Below are 22,431 nucleotides of genomic sequence, written 5' to 3' on the forward strand. Positions count from 1 at the left end.
CTCCAGGAAGGGAACGTGCATTACAGGCACTTGGAGAAGCAGCACATTTCCAAATCCCCTCAAACTAAAAAGTAACATGGAAGTTGTGCATCCCTGGGTATAACACTTGCACGGGTAACTCAATCAGCAGTGCTGAACCCCTGTATTTAACAGGACCTGGCTGCCAGGTTCCTCATCCACATGTACACAGACACGAGAAAATGAAACCTATTCCCCTGGCACTACATCACTTCTTCCCTCATGGTATATTCTGAGAACAAGCATTTGGACCAAGTATCTGCTCCTGCTGTGCCATACAGTTATTATTTAATTTTAAAAATATTTAGAAGAAAATATTAAATTCTATTTCAATTCACTTTCTTGTTGATGTTTTTGTGGGTTTTTTTAAGTCATTATAAGGATGAGTGATCCAAACTGAGATTTGTTTAACTTTTTTTTTTTTTTCACATTCCCCAATCTAAAAGAAGACAAGAACGGGCCAAGGAGTTCCTAGAGAAATATCAAGCATGAATTTTATAACAGGAGGTAAGTAAAGAAAGTATTTGTTTACAAGATTGATATCACAGGACTAGATTAATTTCTGTAAGAGGAACACTAGGGAACTGATGAGTAGCTTGGAAACACTTCAGCTGAGAGGGTTTTTTCTCCTTACAACAATCATGTCTTAATTGTAGTTCCCTCTTGAGCTGAAGAAAACCTGAATTTGTAGCTGCAGTTTAAACATTTGGTACATTCCCCAAATTCCTCCTGAGCAGACCAAAGCAGGCAGGATGGCAGCCAAGGATCTGGTCCATGAGGAGAAATTCTAAATGCTGGGTAGAGCTTCAGATTTCCATTAAGGCCACAGAAACAATTTATCTGCTGTTGGAAAACGTCAGGTCTCAACAATGAACCAAAAAAATGCTTCAAAGCCATCCCAGGGCATATTTTTCTTCTCCAAAAGGTTTTCAAGAGAGCAGCTCAAGCCTCTAAGAAACTGAAGTCGTTCACTTAAAATTCCTGAAGTTTAACAAAATGTTACAGATAAGTGGAATGAATTATATATTCAACTTTGTACTGAAACATTTATTGTGGCAAAGGAAATAGTATTTACTTTAAGAGTTTGCTATTCAGTAGGGTCTTTGTATGGCTTTAGACAGCTGAAGTGAGGTTTTTGTTTTATTTCTGACCTTGCAAGTACGGATTTTCAATTTTCTTATGTTTTGCAGGAGTCAAGAGAGCTTCCAAGAGGTCAGTGTGTACTGCTCATTTTGAGGGCTTTTAGGAATGATGTATGTTTAATTTGTGACCACGTGCCACAGCCCCTGACAGTAGAGGCCTGGGCAGGAAATGCCCAGAACACCTGAGGAATCTGGGGTTTAGATAAATACTCACTTTATGAGCAGAAGGTCTTTAACAGAAATCTCAGTCCTCCCCAGGGCTGCACATATTCCTAGGGCAAAGCACTTGGGGAAACTAATGGGCAGCACTGGAGCAGTAAAGCAATGAAAAGACCAAAATTGTCTGTGGAAACCAGGAACAGGGGAAAAAAAGAGGATGAACTGGGAGAAATCACACAGAAAATGCATGGGTTTGCAGTTCACTGGAACAGCTGGAACTGGAGGCACAGATTTAGGTCAGTGTGGAATTCTCTGCTGCACCACATGTTGCACCTCTCTTATTTTCTCACTGGAGCTCCTGGACTTTATTTATCAAAGCTTCTGGAGGGCAGAAGGACCAGTGACATCGTGCCAGAGACTCACTCCCTCCTTTCCAAGTGATGAGGGTGCCCTAAAGCCCATCCCAAGTCCTTCTTCTGGAGCAGCTCCCTCAGCACCACCTCCCATGGGACCAGTGCTGACTCCAGAAGCTGCTGCCAGTCCCTCTGGTGGGTGGTGGAGATCCATGGTGGAGCTGCTGCAGCTGTCCCAGGGCTTCTTTCCTCCCCCTGGAGAAGCTCTCTCGCTGCTGCTGTCCCACCACGTAGCTCCTTGAAGGTTCCCCAAAGGAAAGGAATTATTTCTCCATGAGTGACACTTGTGGCAAGCACCCTGCAGCCTGAGCAGGGCAGTGTGTGTGCTCTCTGCCTCTGCTGCTGGAGCACTCTGAGGTGGGGTTAATTCACTCCTAAGTCAACCAGGAAGATGTTGGCAGAATAACTGATTTGATAGCTCAGTGATTCTGTCATGCTCTTGCTATGCAGGAGACCAAAGGTTCTCTCTGGCCTAAAAAAGCATTACTCCTGACAGGCTGGGAGGCATTGCTGGCCACTTAACTCCAGCCTCTGGAAGCACCACAGGGAGAAAAAATGAAAAATTAATGCCTTATTTTTTATCTTTCTGTGTGGGGCAAGGACAAAAATACAGGCTTGAGCAAAACAGATGTTTTCATTTGTTTGCACTGGAAAGAAACAAGGAATGCTCTGATAGGATTCAAGTTTCATCTCAGAATTTTGAAGAATACATTTTTCTTCTCTAATTTTTTTTTATATTGGAGTATTCTTAATTAAGAATACTCCTTTAAAATAATGTTTTTGAAGAGAGTGATTTCTTTTTAATGCACTTGTCCTGGTTATTTTGAGCTGAGTAATTTTTAATGAATTCTTAGCAAACAAAATATTCCATTGTTTACACAGTTCTTTTTACAAGCAATTAGAGTCAGTAACACTCCATGAATAAGACCTTTTACCACTCGCTTTCATGACATGGATTTGAAATATAAACATTACTAAAAAAAAAATTTCAAGCTGTGAATCAAAGCTGTTTCCTGGGGCTTGGAGCAATGTGGTCTATGGAAGGTGTCCCTGCCCACGGCAGGAGTTTGGAATGAGATGAGCTTTGAGATCCCCTCCAACCCAAACCATTCTGTGATTCCATGATTCTATGATTTCTACAAGTTTGAGCACCAGTCTTGAACCCTGTGTGACTGGCTGACTGAGAAAGCATAAATGGCTCCCCTTCCAGAGTTCCCAGGCGTTTGTTACTTCTGGTTCAGTAGTGGGAGACTCTGGGAAATATGTGCATTTCTCTGGCCTGGCAGGACTCATTTTAATATTACCTTGCCATGCAAACCCAAGAGAAAGATCTGCATATGGAAAAGCTGGCTGTGACAACCTCAATACCATCAAGGTGAGGAACTAAGTGTGATCTTGGCTGACAAACTCCATAGAGGCTGCCAGGGCTGCAAGGGAAGCAGGAAACACTGGAGCCCACATTGGCATGCCAGCACTGAAATTGTGCCCAGCCTTCCTTCTGAATGCTTTTGGTGAGTGCTTTGTAAACACTTCCAGGCATTTCCTAAAAGAAAAATGTGAGAGGTGACTGTAATTTGATCTACCACATGTTTTAGATTTGGAGCATCCTTTCAATGAAGGAAGCTGAAGAAGGAAATTAATAACAACACCCCCTGCTTCCATCCACAGGCATTGCCAGCACTGGAGATGAAAAGGCTTTCCAAGAGGAGGGAGCAGAGTTAACCAGAACTGATAAAGAGGTAGGCTGGAATTTTTTGGGGGAAATAAGTCAGTGTTGAAATTTTAGATAGGGGAACATGGTCAGGGAGATGAGAAAAGGGAAATATTTTAATGACAAAAGTTTGGACAGATGGAAGACAAAAGACTCGGTCAGAAAAGGAGAAGATCTTAAAGAAACCAGTGCATATGAGACACTGTTGACTGGAAAGAAGCTGAGTTTTAAAAAAACCACAGTTGTGAGACTGTGGAGGTTTTAAACCTAAGTAGAGGAGAAATGCAGCAGCTGGTTTCATGACCCAGACAGCAGGGAGTGCTCATGGCAAGAATAAAACAGACGTAAGAATAAAGATATGCACAACTTCCAAACCATGTCCCTAATCACCACACCTACCTGTCTTTTCTACAGGGATAGTGACTCCAACACTTCTCTGGGTAACCTGTGCCAGGGATGGACAAGCTTTTTGATGAAAAAAAAATTTCCTAATATTTAACCTAAACCTCTTCTGGTGCAACTTGAAGCCGTTTCTTGTTGTCCTATGTCTTGCTCCCTCTGCTTTCATGGTGCCAAGGGCTGCTGTAATGAGCTCTACACCATTCTCAGTTCCGTAAGTTCTCTGCCTACATCCTCCCCAGACACACATGAACGTGCAAAGTGTTTGCTTCTGGTTTACATTTGGGTCAGGTGAGTGAAATAAACACCATCTTCTCCAGCTGACAGAAACTCCTTTCCCATCCTGATTTCTACCTAGAATTTTTTTTTATTCTTTACTACAGAGAGGTCTTTCCATTTATTAAAAAGAAAAAAAGAAACTTGGTAGAATCCAGAGGAAACAAAAATATGGTACTTCCTAGATAATATCCCTGAAGAGAAATAGCTTTTCTGTTTCTCCATTAGAGAACCATTTGCCAGAGATCAATTAAAGTGTGGTTGGGATACAAAATGAAATATCAATCCAGCAGGAAATGGCAACAGGTATTAGCAGACAATAGACACACATTAGTTACATGCACTCACCAACAAGAAGGCTTGGGTTGCCTTATCTTGGGAAAAACAAGGATCAGCAGGATACACAGGGAATTGTAGTAGATGTACCATCACTGCAGGCAGGCAATGCAAAGGGTGCAAAAAACAATATCACAGAGGGAAAAAATTATATCAGACACAGGAAAATATTATTCCCATATTGAAATATCATTTAAAGGACATTTCAAAGTATTTTAAGGGTTTTAAAATGTAAACAACAGTTAAAGATTTATATGGGGTTTAAAGTGTTTTAGAAGTTTTGAAGTATTGCAAAGGCACACTTTTATACCAGTATAAATTCAGAAAAACTGAGAATTAAGCAATCATAGGACTGTGGATTAAGTTTGAACTCTGTCAAAGTTTGTATTTTTGTATTCATTCCATGGGATCCCTCCAGCACCACCACAGCAGAAATATGGAACAGTTACCACTCCTGGGAGCTGCTGGGTGCCTCCTCCTGCTCCCACACGTGAGGTTACAGAAGAGCAGTAACAACACAAACAAGCTGTACTACCACTGAAAACATGCACTGAGGAGGAAACTCCTTTCAGCTCATGTGTAGGAGTAGGGAAGGTTGCTGATGTTATTTTAGGAGAAGATCCTTCTATTATTTGCCACATGGTAATTCCAAAATATCCTAATGAAGTAAATAGTGTCTATATGTATTTCTGCACACTGATACATACACACACACACACACATAAAATGGACAAGAGATTCTAGATCTTGATAATTAAGTGGATTCATGTGGGAGCCATCTGGACCACCCAATTTCCAGTCTTATTCCCTTCAACACTTGCTGAACCCTAAATTATCACCGCTTTTTAGCCATGCTGGCTGCAATTACCGTGCTGCTGGGACATTGTGCATCCAGTCTCTGTGAGCCCTTTGGCTGCCTCCTCTGGGCACTTCAGTAATGAAGGAACTAAGTGGAGTTTTCTTTTATTGGAATAAAAGCTTTCTCATCTACCATGCTGGATAAACCAGGGGGTTTATCATCACCTGGACAGTGGGAAATAACTCTGCAGAGCTGAGTGTAGTACCTGTGCCCAGTTTCCTGAAATGTAAAGTGACTCAGCTGGAGGCAAATTCCACGTGCTTCTCTGCACAAGGGCGAGGATGTATATTTGTAAACAGACAGATGAAGTGTTCTTTGGATGGTTTGTGGGCTCCTTCTGAAGTGACAGCCTTGATCTCCCCCAGCACCAAAAGATTATGGATAACACTGATCAAACAACAACCGCTGGCATAGTGCTGATTTTCACTTCACAGGAATTTTCATTTCTATCAGTATTACAACACCGTACATACAACTATCAACATCTGTAGGGTTCCTTCTTGCAGGCTCTGAATGCTGCTGTCTTTGGTGTATGCAGAGGAGAAGCACCTGACAAGCAGGGGACAGGAGCTGGGTGTCACCAGGAGTAGCAGCTCCCAAGGCTGTAAATTGCATCAGTGATGCCCAGCCTTCAGAGTAACAAGGGACAGAGCCACTCCAAAGGGCCACCGTGGATAAAAGCTTCCCTCCTAATGCACTGCAATCTTCTCTCCTTCTCTATAGCAGGGAACAAAATGGCATTCCCACCTGTTTCTCTCCCTTTTTTTTTTAATAAGTTACTTCAAAAATGTCAAACTCTATAGGTTATCTACTGTCACTTACAAGAGCAGAGATTCGTGCCTCATCCTCGCGCACGATTTGTACCAGAGTGTGTCACACAGGCATTTTCTGGTCCTTCTTTCTCCTTCAAATATGTTCTGTCTGTGCTCATTCAAAGCACAACTTTTTTAAATTACAGATATACTTTCTGAGACTTCACAAGTTGCAGAAACAGGTCGCTTGGAGGATTTTTGTCAGCATTTGCAGGGCAGGTATTAGAGAAAGTTACTTTGAAGTATCCCTTTGAACAGCAGATCTGTGGTATGATTCTCTTCCAGCTCACTTCTGCTGCAATCCAGAGAAACAAATTGATTTTCCCCCCCTTTTTAATTCTATTTGAATTTTGAAACATTGGTAATTATTCAGCCTTTATTTCATGTCACACACTGCTAACCCTGGGTTTGTTTGGGGGTTTTACTGTTGTTTTTAGCAAACAGAAGGTGTCAAACCCAAACTAGGTTTCATAACAAAGCCATTACATAACTGCCCAATTAGCAGCTCGTTCAGTGCTATTAATAGCAGCTCCACATCCAACCCGCTCTGTGCAGTGCTACAATAACTGGCAAGAGGAGGCTTCTCATTAGTTATTCATTCTCAGAGGAGAATAAATGGACTTGGTGGAGATTTATGAGATGCAGAGTAATTTGCTGTTTATTAGCTGCCAGGCTGCTGCCTCTTGCACTGCTCTCTGCTTTTCCTGACTCCCAGGAGATGCTCAGCCCGGAGAACCACCCCTTCAAGCCAGTGAGGACATCCTGTGTGCATCCCAGACAGAGACACAGCTCCCACCAAGGTGGGCTCCAAGCCAGAAGCCCCTTGGAGTCTTTTCCTTCGGCACAGTGTCTGTAATTTGCTGTCACCTTTCACTGACTGACAGGCTGTAATTCACTCTCCAGTGACAGCGGTGTTTCACCCCATGGTGTGCTGATCTGCTCCTCCATTTCAGCTGCTCTGGGCTGGGTGTTGCTCACGCTGTGACCACTCAAACAAAAATACCCAGAGCAATCTGAACAGTCTTTTGAAAGACTTTTTTTTTTACTGGAGTTTTGATCACTTTAAGCCACTTAGGCTGCTGACCACATAATCTGATCCAGAACTTCTTGTAACTTTCTGCACAATACTTTTTTTTACTTCCAAAGAGAGATCAGATCTGATTTCTATTTTTAAAATAGGCTACTTTAAGTGTTGCAGCATGTGAGCTGGTTTGATCTTACATTCCTCTGTTCCTGAACTCCAACGTGGAAATAAAGAATTTGTGAAGAGATTTTCTGTGGCCTGATGACAACCTTACATTCTTTACCACAGTGACTTCCTTTTATATTGGATCTCTCACCTGATAAAAACATGGGTCAAATCTCCCTTTATATATATCTACACATGTCTCTAAAATAATTTCTTCTCCTGAGGTCCATATTCTCTTCTCCTTGGGTGCCTCCACTGCTCCTGAATTCCAGACTGGTTAAGGTTTTACCTCTCTTCACTGTATCATGATTCCCATCAGGGGCTATCTGTGGGGATACCAAAGGCTCTTGCACTCCTTTCCCCTAGGCACAAGTTGCTTCAGAATTAAGGATTTACTTACATTGGTACAAAATGAGCTGCATAATTAAAGGGTCTGACTGAATATTGATTCAGGGTTCTGTTCCTGCATTGCTTCCTTGTTGACATAATTGTCCTTCAGCCCTCTGTACTTGTCCTACAGTTGTATGTCCTCCCTGGGGAAAAAAAAAAAACAAGAGGAAAGAGATTTCCAGAGTCACCATGATCACAAATCATCAACCAACCACCCACCAGATTTTATGTTCTTGTAGCTTATAAAAAGCATGACACTGAAGATGTCAAGATGGCTGCCATACACACCCAAGGACAAAAGACTTAGTCCTAACCTTACTGTTAGTTTTTGCTAGGTATATACATGCAAGTGTCTGTGCTCCAGTGTAGATGCCCTGGACACCTTAATTAGGTAGATAGGAGTGGGTATTTCTGTGTGCTTGATTTCAGAACTAGGTAGAAAACAACAATCAAGTTTTCTTTCTGAAAGAAACACTTTCAAAGATATTGCCTTGGTTTTGACAAATTTTATAGAAAAATGGGAGGAAAAAACTAAGTTAAAATCAAAGGAAAATTTGAGTAATAGTTTTTCAAAACTCAGTAAGACATTCAGAACTGGAACAGGCTGAACATCTCTGAATCCTGTCTGAGCTTCAAAAGAGACATTGCAGGGATTGCATTAAATTAGGCTGCTATTCTCCCACTTTGCTGAAAAAATGAGTGTCCTTTCTGTGTAGAATAACTGGCTAGGATCAGCTTTAAGAATGGCTGGCAAAGGACTTGGCAAAGAAAAGCAGGCTTCCCCTCCAACCCCACAAACTAGCTCACCTTTGGTGTGGGTCTGTCGAGTGAAAGCCTTACAGAAAAATGACTGTGACCTATTTTGTTTCATAGCAAACGTGGCTCTGATGCTCAGATAAAGATTCCTGTATTTCCTGAGTGCTCAAAGCTACTTACATGGGAGAAGATTGCTTGGTAAGTAAGGATTTGTAGGATCCAACAAGCCTAAGAGCATAAGAAACACGGGGCTGTCAAATCACCGGTTCCTCCAGCCCTGGTCTCTCCCAGCAGGAGCTTTCTGGGACTCCTGACTCTGGCTTTATATGATCTGTACCCTGCACCAATACAATCCAGCCACAATCAAAAAAATATCAAACTATTCAAACAGCTTTTCATCTGACAAACCTCTAAGTGAAGGATTAATATGCCCTGAGAGATTCAGAGAGATAAAAGCTTTGTGTTTAGTTCAACAGCCCTGCCAAAGGGTTCAGAAAGCTGTTTCCCAAGCGTTAAAATAAAGCCCTCATCTGCATTTGTAATTTAGCATCCCTGGAACTATAAACAGCAATAGCTCATGCATAAACTCACCCTTCATCCATCAGCAGCAGAAAAATTAGTTTATCCATGATGTAAGATTTCTTCTTTACTTCAGATTGTGGAGACAGGGTTCTGGTTGTATTGTTTCTCTCATCACCTTCCCAATCTCAGCTGAAAAATAAGACATCTACTTGACCTTGAAGACTCTGATACAAGGAAAAGGTATTTTCTAAATGATTAAAGTGAAGTGGTTCTATGCAGGTCTCTGCTCTACCTGCAGTCAAGGTTTACTCATCTTTTTTCAAAGAAAAAAAAAAAGAAGTTAAAAATATTAAAATCATCAAGTACAAGTAATGCACTGGGGTTTTCTTAATTATGCCAATTTTGGGGAGCCCCTAGAAACATTACAAGTTTCTGGTGTGAAAAAGACATGTGGTTGAGACACTTTCTCATAGTGTGCTTTTCTTAGCAAGCAGGGATTGTGAATATCAGTCCCAAACATTTTTCCTCAGTAGAGCATATTTGCTCTGCCTTTCAGACTCTTTTTTTTTTTTTTAAGGTGGATGAATATGTTTAATAACTGAACTACTGGTAATGGAATTATCTCCTGTGTCTCTATAAAAGGAAAGCATATGCTTTTATACAAATTATTTATAAGCAAATGCCACAGTTGAAGTTATGAGCATTATAAATAATGCCTGTCAGCTGAAATCTTTCTCAAGTTGAAAACTGAGGTTACACTAAGCTAAGTGAATGGAGTAACAAGGAACTGGGGAGATTGAAGGTAGAAGTACCTCCCCATTTGCATAATGACTGAACAGGAGGCAAGAAAGGAACGCGGAGAAGTGAGTAGTTGCTCTTCTCCAGGAGTTTGCAGAGGTGGCTGCACAGAGAGCTGGGCTGGTGTCTGAAGGGAGACAGGCACAGGCGCCTGCTGACCCCCTGACTGTGCCAGCCCTGACAGTGTGCCAGTGCTGCCAGCAGGAAATGAGCTCCCCCCAAGGAGCTGCTGGGTTAGGGGGGCCTGGGATAGCCCTGCCTGGCATTGATTGCTGCCTTTCCAGCCCAGGCCTTCTGGACAGTTAGCTGAGAGCCTGGCAACTACCTGGGAATCATGAAAACTGAAGAGGTCATTCAGGAAAACAGTAATAGGGAATGAAAGTGCTCCACAGGAGATCCTGGACCAGTGAAGATGTCTTTGCTCACTGTTCCATCTTTAATTAGTTTACAGATGCACGTGCCTAACTGAGCATTTGCAAGTTCACTTCTTTTTAAACAGATTGATAGGAACAGAAAGGGTTGAATCTATGGAACTGCAAAGTGAATGACAACATTTGAGGCAACAGAAAATCTCGATACGGAATTTACGAGCTACTTGGTTTTCTTTGCCATTTTTTCACTTGATTCCTTTACAGCTCAGCCTGCCCACAGGCCCTGTCTTTTTTGTAGGCATACAGGAATTGAACACATAGGACCAGAAGGATGTTTCTGGGCCATATCAGCCATCTATATTATGGGCAGCTTGCCCTCTTGCCTTGCTCTGCTAATCAGATTAAAATTCTACTCCAAGCCAATACAACATTATCAGTTAGAAAACTTTGCTTGGTAGCCAGCCCACACATACCCATTTTCAGCTTGGAGCCATTTGTTCAGCTCCACTGTTATCCTTTAATTTCCATTAAGCTTGTCCCCAAATGCTGTTAATACCATTTGTGTGTTCAGAGTGCAGCTGCATCCTCTCTCAGTCCTTGGTTTCGAGCTCTGATCAGAAGACAGGTTTTTCTTTTCCGTGTCATCCTTGAATGGCTGTTCAGAGCTGTTCAGATCAGGCTGTTCCATCCCCCTGGCAGCTTTTCAGATTGGACTTTCTCTTTTTTAAATATGGTAAAGCCAACTTCTACCTATTACTTAAAATTACATGTCTAAATCAGGTTATAATTATTATTTGGGGGACATCTCATCAGCCCTTCTCTATGCTTGCTTAAAATAGAAAAAAAATACTATATCTACTGTGATAAATTCTGGCACCACAAGTCCCATTTAACCATCATCTGAGTAAGACAAAGTCAAGCCCATCTCAAAATAGTTGTTTCCAAGTGATAAGGAAACTAGATGCTCAGACACCCAACTAGAGACAGCCAAGATTTAGCTGGGATTTTATCCAAAAGAGGAGACTCCCTCCCTGTCCATGAGAGAAGAGAAAGTTTGGGTTGGAACACTGGTTGAGTAGAGTACACCAGGTATTTGATTTATCAACTTTTTTCCTCTTACCTGTGCTCATTTGTATACAGTGATAGAAATAATTTGCTTCTGTGGGAAACAGTTGTGTTTCTGTCCCTATTGTGCTTTAAAAAATGCATTCTATGTAGTGTATTTTGCATTAGCAAACTTACAGATCACTCCACTGCACACATATTGCACATACATATACTGATCAATATCATACTGCTCTATTTCTTAAAAACAGTCTAAGGATTCTCTGTGCAGCTCATAAAGGCCCCAAATCCCACTTTTTCCCTGATTTTAGCAGCACATTACTGTGTTTCCAGGGGAGATAGACATGAGTTACCACGTCTGATTGTGCAGTAATAGCTGTCCAGGGATTTACAACCTTTGCTATCTTCTTGTTACAAAGGATCCTGCCAAACATGAGCTTTTCTTTCAGGAAAAACAATTAGCCATACACAATGAAATCAGGAATTATTGCCATTTTGGAACTTCTCCGAGGTTTTGGCAGGGTTGCTCTGGAGACCCATATAACCTCTCCTGATGGCTGGCACCCCATAAATATCAGGGGCAAGAGCAATCTCTGCTTATAATTGTCCAAAGGAATTCTTTTCTGGCTCCTTTCATGATGTCATTGGCATTGTGAAAAATAATTGCTGAGGTTAAAATGTCTCTTGGTGACCTGTCTTGCAGTAAAATTGCTGTGAAATTGCTAAGTCACAGTCACCACAACCCCCCAGGGCTATCTGTGTCCTGCCCACTGCCTGATTGCAACTATTAGTCTGGGAGGATGGATGGCTCAGATAAAGAGATTAAGATAAATTCTCTGCATTGACCTCAGATTGAGAGGAGAAATGGCACTTCTTCATTTGGAGATGGATCAGTGGAAATCACTTTCAAATACTACTGACTATTCCTGAGGTGAAAACAATTGTTAGCGCCTTGCAGCAACAGAGTTTTCTTATTTAAAATGAACATCATTGTTCAGAAATAACTCCCAAATTACCATCTCATTTCCCTTCCCCAAAAAGGCATTAAATGTGATCAGTGTGCTCACACAGGGAAACAAATAAATGGTAGAAAATTAGTTCAGTGCACATATCAACTGACTAATAGGAGTTCTGAAGGCAGTGAAGAGATGCACAAGCCCAGTTTGCTCCCCTGGCTTGGTTTCAGGATCCTAAAAGAAATCCTAGAAATAGGCAAAGAGGAAATCCAGAAGTGCCCCACTGGCTGTGTAAGCAGGTTAAAGGCATCTTGGATAGTTCTCATGCTGTGGTGAGCCAAGGGTACACTGGTAAGGAGACCCTTAAACTGATGCAGAAGGGAAAAGTAAAAACAGTAAAGAGAAGGCAGAACTAACTTAGCAGGAGTCAAGATGGCAAGAGAAACCTCTAGGAGCTGCTTAACAAAAGGAAAGATGTAATTTAAGTCTATTGCAGTGGAGAAGTAATAACACAAGGAATTTTATATTGTTTAGCCTGTATCCATCTGAGCTACCAGCACTGGCGTCTGGTGGTGTTTGGGGGTTGGTTTGGTTGGTTTTATTCTTTATAAATTAAAATGTTAAATTACTGCTTGGAGCCAGAAGCAAATGGGTAAAAGGGAAGTAATATCAGGACATATAAAAAACGTGGGTAATCACGATGACAACAAACTGGACACTCACTGTCTTGAACACAGCTCTACAAATTGAAGCACAAAGAGGAATTGACCCTCAATTTTTTCAACAAGAACATCCTTGAGCACTAAGTGGAGGAACAAACCTGTAGTTTGATGGCAGCCTCAGGCCTCTACTGCTGAAACAACCTCAGGATTTCTACAAATTACAGAGGAGTCCCCAAACACAAGAAGCCATTTCCAGCACTAAATAACAGTATATTTTAGTTGGTGTTTAAGAGACAGTTCCACAAGCCAAAACCAATTTTAAGGAACATGAGGTGTGAGAGAAAATAGAATTAAACTGAAGGAAGTGACAATTGAGAACTTAATAAAAACACTTTGAGTAGATGCCCCCAAAACCACAAGTCTGGGCTAAAAAAAGAGAACTGCAGGTTAAAAAGCAGCCTGGCTTTGAAGGAAATGAAAGCCACAGTACAGCAATATAAATATTGCTGTTTTCATTTCCTTGCTCTGTTCAACAGCATTCCCTTCATTCCCAGGCATGGGCTAAGAGAAGAAGGAAAAGGTGACAGCAGTGACTCTAAGTGAAAACTTGCACTTTAAAGAAAGGGAAGCAGAAGGTGTGGAAAGATTCATTTGGCAAGCAGAGCTGAAACACTGAGAGCTTTTCAAATGTACCTTTGGTCCCCATGCTGTCCGTGGCAGCTTTGGAGCAGTGTGGGAAGCAGGAGCATCACTCACACCACCCCAAAAGCACTTTGTTTCAGGAGTTTTGTGTTTGGCAAGATGTGAAGTAGTAAAATGTCAAGGGCAGGCTGTACATGAAGAAGCAAAGGACAGCTGCCTTCCTCTACTGAAAAGTGAAAATGACATTTTGAATATAGAAAAGTATAGACAATTTCAGTAAATGCAGCTGCTGGGGAAAAAGGCCCAGAGCCTGTTTGAAGCTTATTAATGCCAATGATAGGTTTGAGAGTCTGACAGTTGGGTAAAGATGCTTCTTTTCTGGGTAAAATATTACAGTGATGCCACAGGGTGACCTTCAAACCTGTTCTTTCCAGAAAGAGCTGTAAAGGACTTTCTGTCTGCCAGTCTCAAGGACGAGTTTAGCAAGAACACACATCACACAGGGCTTGGCCCATCCTCCTTCCCCTTGCCCGAGTCAATTACACATCAATTAAATTGTGCTGCCACATTCCCTTGGTCTCCTCTCCAGCCTTTCATCAAGCAAGTATTTAAAGGAAGCATTTCCTTCCTCCAGCACCTGCTAACACTGTCAGCCCAAGGTGAGAGCAGGCTCACAGCAAGAAAAGCACGGAGCAGCATCCCAAGGCTGCCCATTCCTACAGAACTTGATGCTTTATTTCAGCAGTTCCTCTGGGGCCCACTCTTTCAAAGCTTTACATTCTTGCCAGCTCAGAGGCTCCAATTTCTTTAACGTTTTCTTTACGGTAACTCCTGGCTGCACCAAGCCAAAAGTACATATTTTTCAGCATAGATAAATCCCTTTCAGTCACATCTGAGAATAAGACAAATACATGAGCATTCACTACATCTTACTATGAGCATGGACAGAAACAAGGAAGCCAAGGCAATAAATTCCAGGAGAAAGGCTTCTCCCAGGTGACCAGCAGGAAGTAAATGGATAAAGGTACATATGTTAGGCGAGGCAGAGTCCACAGCAAGACATGTGTAGAAGGGAGGGAGAGAATAAATCTTTCCGTTATTCTCAGTGGAACTGAATTAATCTTGCCTCAATTAGGCTTTTCTTACCTATTCCTTTTCTCCAGTGGGCAAGCAAATAAAATCCATAGAAAGGATGGAAAGAGGAGAGCCACAGCTGAGGCAGAATGTTCCCTTTGGATGTCTGGAGAAAAACCACCTTCTATTTCCACTCCCATGGGGTACAGAGTGTATCTCATGTACCGTAACAGATTGTACACACTCACCTCTTACAGCCAGGGTGCCTGCTGCACTCCTAAAAACAGAGAAATTCCTGTGCCCTAGGTGTGTGTGGGTGTGTGTGTAGGGGGATACAATATAAGAAAATACAGGTAGTATAGAAAGTAATCTTACCCCTTAAGGAGTTGCAGCAGGGTTAATTATTAAAGATTAGGAGCAGGCCTGACTTTAACAGGCCACAGCTGTAGCCAATAATAAGAAGAGAGTTAAAAAGAGTGGGTTGGTTGGCTGAGAGGAACTGGAGTCAGTTGGCTACTGTGAGAAGAAAGACGAGTCAGTGCTTAGAGGAGCTGCCTAAGAGAAACACCAAGGAGGCATGAAATTCTAGCAATATGAAACCTTTGCAATACAATGACAATGTGTGGGAAGTGGGGATTTAGAGGGGACCCTCACAGTATAACCTTCAGATGTGACAGTGTTGAGGCATGTTAATCATCTCCTATGAGCAACTGACACAGCATGCAGAAACAGACACAGAAATTATTCACAGCTTTTTTACCCAAAGGCTGTTCCCGTTTGTTGAAAGCACAATCTGCTGCAGTCAGCGAGATCTACCTCCTATATTTCTGCCCCAAAAAAGAGAACATATCTCCTCATCTGCCTAGCCATCACCTTCTGATGTACCACAGCACCACAAACCCCTAAAACCAGCACTGGATTAACACAACATTGCCACCAGGTAGGACCCAGCAGCACTTCCCTTCCTCATCACCACACATCCCCAGGGGAAGCCCATGAGCACACTGTGCCCAGCCCTGAGTGCCCAGCTATTCCTTTCTGCCTTGCTCTGCCATTCCCACAGCCCTTCCTCACCAGAGCTCAGTGGTGGTCCCAGACTTATTTTCCTCTCTCACTGCCTTCCCAGTGCATGGCAAAACCCATTCCCAGGCACGCCCCCTTGGACTCAGCATTCTGCACTTCTCCAGCTTTGACTCAGAGCTTGGGCTCCTCTCGTGCTCTGTGTTTTCCCAGTGCCCAGCACAACAGGGAGCTCCTGGGTGACCTTCCCCTGCTCCTTCCCTGTCCTTGCTTACATAATGTCTATGACTCATTCATATCAAGTCACCCGTAACATGCAACATCTGGGTCTGTTTTGGATTTTCTCCTTCCTCTGTGAAGTTGTCAAGTGAGCTTTGGGATATTTTGTCTAAACTTGATCCTTATAAAGTTGATGTAATTAGGATGGGAAATCCTTTCCAATTTCATCTTTTGGGGGATAATCCCATGTTGCTGTATGCTATTTCCTCACTGGATGTTTGTGTTAGGAGAAGCCTTTTCTTCCTAGTTGTGTCTTCCATGTAGTTTTGGAACAGATAATCCCTGGGTCATTAACCCTTGCTGTGCTCCTGTTGAGCTCCTCTTACCTCGTACTCCTCAGCATTTTTTTCCCCTATGTATATTCCCTTAGAAGGCTCCTCCATCTGTTTGGTATTTGAATGCTTGGAACAGCCTCTGTTTCTTGGGGGATGTGGCCCCTTCCACACAGGGCATTATCTGTTTTACCTTTAAAAATGTACCAGATTTGTAAACCTGAGGGTAATGATTTATAGCCCAACTGGTCCTAATTCTCTCATTACTAGTCAAATAAGGACTTCTTCCAAATGTCACATAACAGATGGTGAAGAGAAATTTTATTTCCAGTTCTTCCTAGACTAACATTTGAAGTAGCATTGAAAAAGAGAGGAGAGGGCAGAGCTGGATGCAGATTCTAAACATATTTGGTTTTAATCAGCATTTAAAACCTTCTCCTATTTTGGCCATAATTTCTTACTTTCAAATCTGACTCAAAATTGATCAACTATTTACTACTCTATAAAGTTCATCTGTTTTTGTTTTAAGATGCAGCGATGTCACAACAAATCTCTAAGTTTTAATAATAAAAAACCCAAACAAGCTACATTGTACCAAACATGTTTATGTTTTTCGTAGCAACAAATTTCTGTTACTACAATTGTAGCAAAGTAGAGATAAACAGCTGAAAAATATCTATGGAATACTCTTCATAATCCAGGATTTGATGTAAAGTCTAGAAACTTTAATATTAAACACTGAATCATATAAAAGGCAACTAGTACTTATATTACAGCTATACTAAAAGACACATTTTTGTCTGTATGTTTTAGATTATTGCATGGCTAGTGATTCTTATCCATTGTGAAATCTTAATAACCAACTTCTGATCTTCTCAGGAATTTTATTTCTATACTGGGTAATTGTTAGTTATTGGCCATTTATTAATTTTCTTGAGCTTGAAACTAGTTACATATTTTAAGGGGAATTAAAGTAATTAATTATGATAATACCCATAACAACCTGATCATATAGTGGAAGGTATCTTAATGTACATACCCTTCTATCACAAAAAACCCTGTATGTAGACAAAAAGAAGAAGAGAATTCTAAAGAAAGTCCTATTTAAGAAATGCACATTACTGCCATGTTAGGAGCCACAGGATTCCAAGAGTACCTGAAATTCCCTGGACAGCTGTAAACCAACACTGGCTTGATTATCCATCTGCCTTTTCAGATGCATTTGCTGAGTTGTTGTGTTTAGGGAATGAGGAAAATGTTTGATTTACTCTTAGAGTTAGTGCTGGAGATTTTAGTGTGTGTTCTCATTTTTACAGCAAACATCTCTTGTGACTTTGAGGCACCCACCTTTTGCCTGTTTCCAATGCATATCCCTCAGGAGGAAAGAAAATGTTCTGTCTCATTTTTGGGCAAACCATGGCAGTACGTCCTTCCCATCAGTGCCAATGTCAATCCCTTCTTTGCTACCTGGATGGGAAAGATTTAAAATTTGTTACAGTAATTTAAACAACAGCAGCAATTTTTCAGCTTTGTCAGCTGCCTCAGCCCAAGCACCTCCTGTTTTCTACCAAACCCTTGTGCTCTCCCTGCATCCTGTCCGAGGCTGGCAGAGGCTGAGCCCGTGTGTCAGCCATGAATGTCTCCCTCAAACCCTCAGCCAACACCATTCCCCCCAAAAAAACTGACTTTTCATAGGAATTCAAACACACAAGACCCCTCACAAAGAGCAGTTGCAGTTTACTCATCCTTGCCTGACCTCAGCCTCCTGCAGGCATGGCAGAGCTCCTCAAAATCTACATATTCCATGGGTGGTGCTTGTGGCATCCCCCTGACACAGATGACAATACCCAAAACAATGATACCCTCCAGATGAAAGGCTCTGGAGGAAAAGCCAGCCCTGAGCAGCCATTTTATGTGATCACCTTCTACAGAGTACATCTGGGACCAAAAAGGGAATGATTTCCTGTTCGACTGAAGGAAGGAAAACCAGCAGGATTGAATAAAGTAAGTGAAACTGCTGTGAAGTCCATGGCCTGAATGGTCTGTGCACTGCTCTTGGTGACAACAGGGAATTCAGTTTCTAGCATGTGGCGCATAACTGTGGAAGAGCCCTGGAGTTATGCGTTTTGTGTTTATGGGCCGGGACGAAGCTGAAGATGTGGCACAAAGAAGTGGTAAATAAAAAGACATGAGTTGGTTTGGTTGGTTTGGTCTGTTGGGGTTTTTCTTGCTAAAATCTCAGGTTTTAGAGCTGGTCCTGTGCTGGGTGAGAGCCTGACTCACGATTTCTGTGTTTGGGACCAACACAACGCTGCTGCAAATGCAGCTCACAGCACCCTGAGCGGTGAAACAACAAAACCTGTGGAATTGTGGAATCACTGGGGCTGGACAAAACCTTCAAGGCCATCGAGTCCAGCTTTGACCAAACACAGCCATGGCCAAGAATCCACTGAATCTATGGTACATTCTGAAGGCGGAAAATTTACCATGGAAATTTGACTTGAGGAAAACACGAACATATTTTCTGCTCATTTTGGTGATACAGACACATGTAAAACTCAGGGGGAAAAAAAAGCTGGTTCTTCAAGGATGTATACACTGCTAATAAATAAAAAATGAAATCAGATTATAAATACCAGATCCTCACACAATGAAATTCACTTTCCTTCCATTGATTTAAGCAAGTATTAAATTGATTTAAAGGCAGCTGTGTCAACTTCTATCGCCAAGGGGTTTGGTTCTGAATATCTAAGAACTTCATTTCTTCAAGTCTTTTATATTTATCACTCCCACAGTGCACAGAGAGGCTGATCATGTCTCAGCAAAGTGGAGTTTGCCAGACCAGTGAACAAAACCCAGACCCCTCATCATGTGACCCCAGTTTAGATCATTCCATATGGGGAAACATATGGATAGGGAAGTACATTTTTTCATGTATACATATATATATATATATATACACACTAAAATAAACATATATTTTACATGTACATGGAAATAAACAAAATTATATTGATTACATAGACAACTTCTTAAATGATATATATCTAAAATATTAAAATGAAAATTACCAAATCCTTCTGGCTTGATCCCCTGCCTTGCCTTTGCTCCCTCATGTGTATTCATTCATCCTTCATGCTGGCTTGCCCCTGAAGGACCAAGGTCTGTAAGCAGAGAGAGAGTAACTTCTCTAAATCTCAAATTACAATAATCCAGGATTTAAGAAGCAAAATGGTACCATTACTGCAGATAATTGTAACTCTGGAGAAATAGGTCAGAGCTGCAGTTCATCTCACCACTGCTACCAACAAATGAGGTCACAATTTGCTTTCTTTTACTGTGCTGTTGCTTTAAAAGAAAAGAGCTTATTTTTCTGTATTGATAAAGGTAATGAATTCCCAGGCAGCAACACAAGAAGAGATAAAAGCAGGAATTAAATCTCTGGTCTATGTGACCTTGGGTATCCAGTCCCACACAACACAGGCACAACAAGTCAAGGCTCTTTTTAATATTTCTTTTGCAATCACAACCACTGTTCCCCTTCAGCTGCATACAATGTGCATGCAGATGTAACAGTGTTTTCCAAACACCCTCAGTGGAAAGGATAAACATGCAGGCTCTTCTCCCTCCTGGAACCTGCATTCTCTGGGTATTTGTTAGAGACAAGTTGTCTCTGCAGAACAACTGAAGGCAATGAAAATAAGAATCTCATAATTTTCTGTAATAGCTCTTGTGGAATGTAGTCATTCAAGGAAGAATTTGTGCAGCTGGTAAAGGCAGTGTGACTACAAAAAATGCAGCCTCCCTATAAATTCTCTGTGATCCTTGAGGAAACCTCAGGAAAAAGGCCATTGCAATGCAGATTTGCATGGTTCCCTGAAGGATACTGCACTTCCACAAATCCTCCCCTGAAGAGATTAAGCTTTGCAACAGTTTGCACTCAAATACAATTAATTTTGATGGCCCCTGCATGATTACAAGTCTAATGTTTAGTTTTGCTATCAATTACCACACGAGACTCTTCCTGGGTCACTATTCGGTGAGCTACTATGGCTTTGCTTACATTGAGCCATCTCCATTCTCTCCATAATTTACATATTTGGAGCACAGTGGTCTCTCTGAACCAGCTCAAGTGTAAAGGAACAGTAATAATAATAAATAAATAGTAAGTTAATGCTTTTGCTGTCAAGTATTAGAGGCATGGAAGAAATTAATGGCCACCTCTCCTGTTCTACATCCTGGCATAGGAGTTCAATTTTGGTTCAAATAATAGAGGTTTATGTGAATAATAAGACTTGTGGGCATGTAAGTCACTAGCAGAGTCTTGTGTGCAACCATTTACTAATTAATGCAGTTTGTTAATGCCAAGTATTTGTATAATAAGTGTTGGTATTTAGGTAATTACTCACCATTTGTACAAATCCAATCAGCTTGTGCTAGGAGAGAGCTGTTAGTTCTTTTCTGATTAAGAAAGGTTACCCTAACAGGAACCCTGAAAGTTTGCAGTCAAGGTTTTTTTAAGTTTTCTGCTTCGCTATTCACCTCAATATATACATCATCTGTGAAATATTTACAGAGGAAACCACTTAAACAATGAAATATAAATGAGTCCGATGCATTTCTCTGCCAGGTTTTACCCAGAGCGGTATTTGGGGGTTTATGCAGGGATAGCATTGCTTAATGAATCTGGCCAAGTGGAATCAATATGAAAGTAATTAATTTAACTCCATCTTTTTATTTTTCAAAGTGACAGATTTATGACGGGCCATGAAAGAAACATGAAGCATTACCATTTTCCCTGTACTGGAGGGTAGATAAAGATAACTGGTGCTCCTTCTATGACACAGAGGAAGAGGAAAGCTCTGAGCTGAAGAAGAAGGGAGGAGGGAAGAAGGAGGAATTGGGAGCAGCAGGCCTGGTCACCTGATGGCCTGCAGCCATTCCGGGGGAGCAGCACCAAAGGACAGCTGTCACTCGCAATAGCCGCGGCATCCGGGGCACTTCCCCAGAACAGGCAGTGAGATTAGAGCAAATCACAGAACAGGCACACATTGTATCTGCTGGAGTCCTTCACAGTCATCTTCATTCCACCCACTTATGACCCATTTGAATTGCTGTGCTTGGAAAGAATAATTACTGTCCCAAAAGCTACAATTTTGTTTTCTCTTTTATTTTCCCCCCAGATATCCTGCTCTTCTTTCTCTCCTTTCTTCTTAATGTAAAAGGACTCTAACAGCCATACCAGCTGCTGAAATGGAGAAACCAAAGCAACAAAAGCATTTAAGCCACCACTTGTATATTCATTCTCTCTCTTTTTGCATTATTCTTGGCTATAAATATTTTTGAATGTTGTCTCTGTGGCTACACACAGAAGTTCCCTTTAGCTTTAGGCTTTAATGACTTAGTCACCAATACAGTAAAAACCAGAAAGCCTGGGAACCCCTGACAGTTTACATCAACTCAAAAGCTGTCCCACTGACATAAGAGATCATTGCAGAAGCAATATTTGGAACACTACAGGAATGAAACAAGGGCTTGATTCCCTTTCTATAGATAAAATGTTCAACAATCACCCTGCTAAAAGAGTGCAGATAGCAGACTGAGTGTATATGTGTTACTTTTGTCTTTTTTAGCATTAATTTCCCCTCTCCTTGTTTAAACTAGTGGAAGTATTAAAGCTCGTGACCAACCATGGTAATTTCACTTTAGACCACTTCAGTTTGGTGAGCACTTTCAATTTAAAGTACACGCTCCAGCAATTCCAGCAATACAAAATACTTTCCTTTACAGCTGCCCAGAATAATACAGGATTTGAGCTCTCTTAACTCTTAGTCTCCAAACTCCAAGGGGAAAATATTATTGCATGCTGAGAGTCCTTACAGCAGTTTCTGCCAAGCCATGAAAAAACCCTGTAGTTTTACTCATCTATGCTGATTGGTTTTGAGCAGTAGTGGAGACTTTGGAGGGTTTTGTAGGTGAGTGTGCATCTGTGCACCCTGTGTGTGAGCAGGTGAGTGACTGTGTCACCCTGGAGCAGGCTGTACCTGGTCCAAGGCCTGCAGATCTCATTGGGAGCTCTGTTTATTCCAAAGGCTATTGGTGTTTGCAGTAGGTAAAATGGCTTTCCAAGCCAGCAGGAAGAGCCTGCTCCTGGGGACTGCTATAAGGTACTGCTGGAGGGAAGAGGAATGGAATCTTTCAAAGATCTAAAATTGCATTTTGAGCACGTGTAGACACTGAACAGAAATATCATAATGTTTTAGTAAAGGAGAATCAGAGTTTACAACCCAGTGAGTGCCTCTACATCTCA

General features: G+C 41.6%; 2 long non-coding RNA genes across 2 annotated transcripts; one reads left to right on the top strand and one right to left on the bottom strand.

Annotated features, from left to right (window-relative positions):
* The first annotated feature begins 496 nt into the window (after positions 1–496).
* LOC115948848 lies at positions 497–7,002 on the top strand. The gene is made up of 4 exons (XR_004082615.1): positions 497–525; positions 1,209–1,230; positions 3,401–3,471; positions 6,841–7,002. It is a non-coding gene; the product is annotated as an uncharacterized LOC115948848 (long non-coding RNA).
* Positions 7,003–7,714: 712 nt separating this feature from the next.
* LOC102031417 lies at positions 7,715–14,854 on the bottom strand. The gene is made up of 4 exons (XR_004082616.1): positions 14,799–14,854; positions 13,528–13,702; positions 9,052–9,171; positions 7,715–7,847 (listed from the first exon to the last, which is right to left on the bottom strand). It is a non-coding gene; the product is annotated as an uncharacterized LOC102031417 (long non-coding RNA).
* Between the last annotated feature and the right edge of the window lie 7,577 nt (positions 14,855–22,431).

The sequence above is a fragment of the Geospiza fortis genome, unplaced genomic scaffold, assembly GCF_000277835.1.
Source record: "Geospiza fortis unplaced genomic scaffold, GeoFor_1.0 scaffold896, whole genome shotgun sequence".
NCBI lineage: Eukaryota > Metazoa > Chordata > Aves > Passeriformes > Thraupidae > Geospiza > Geospiza fortis.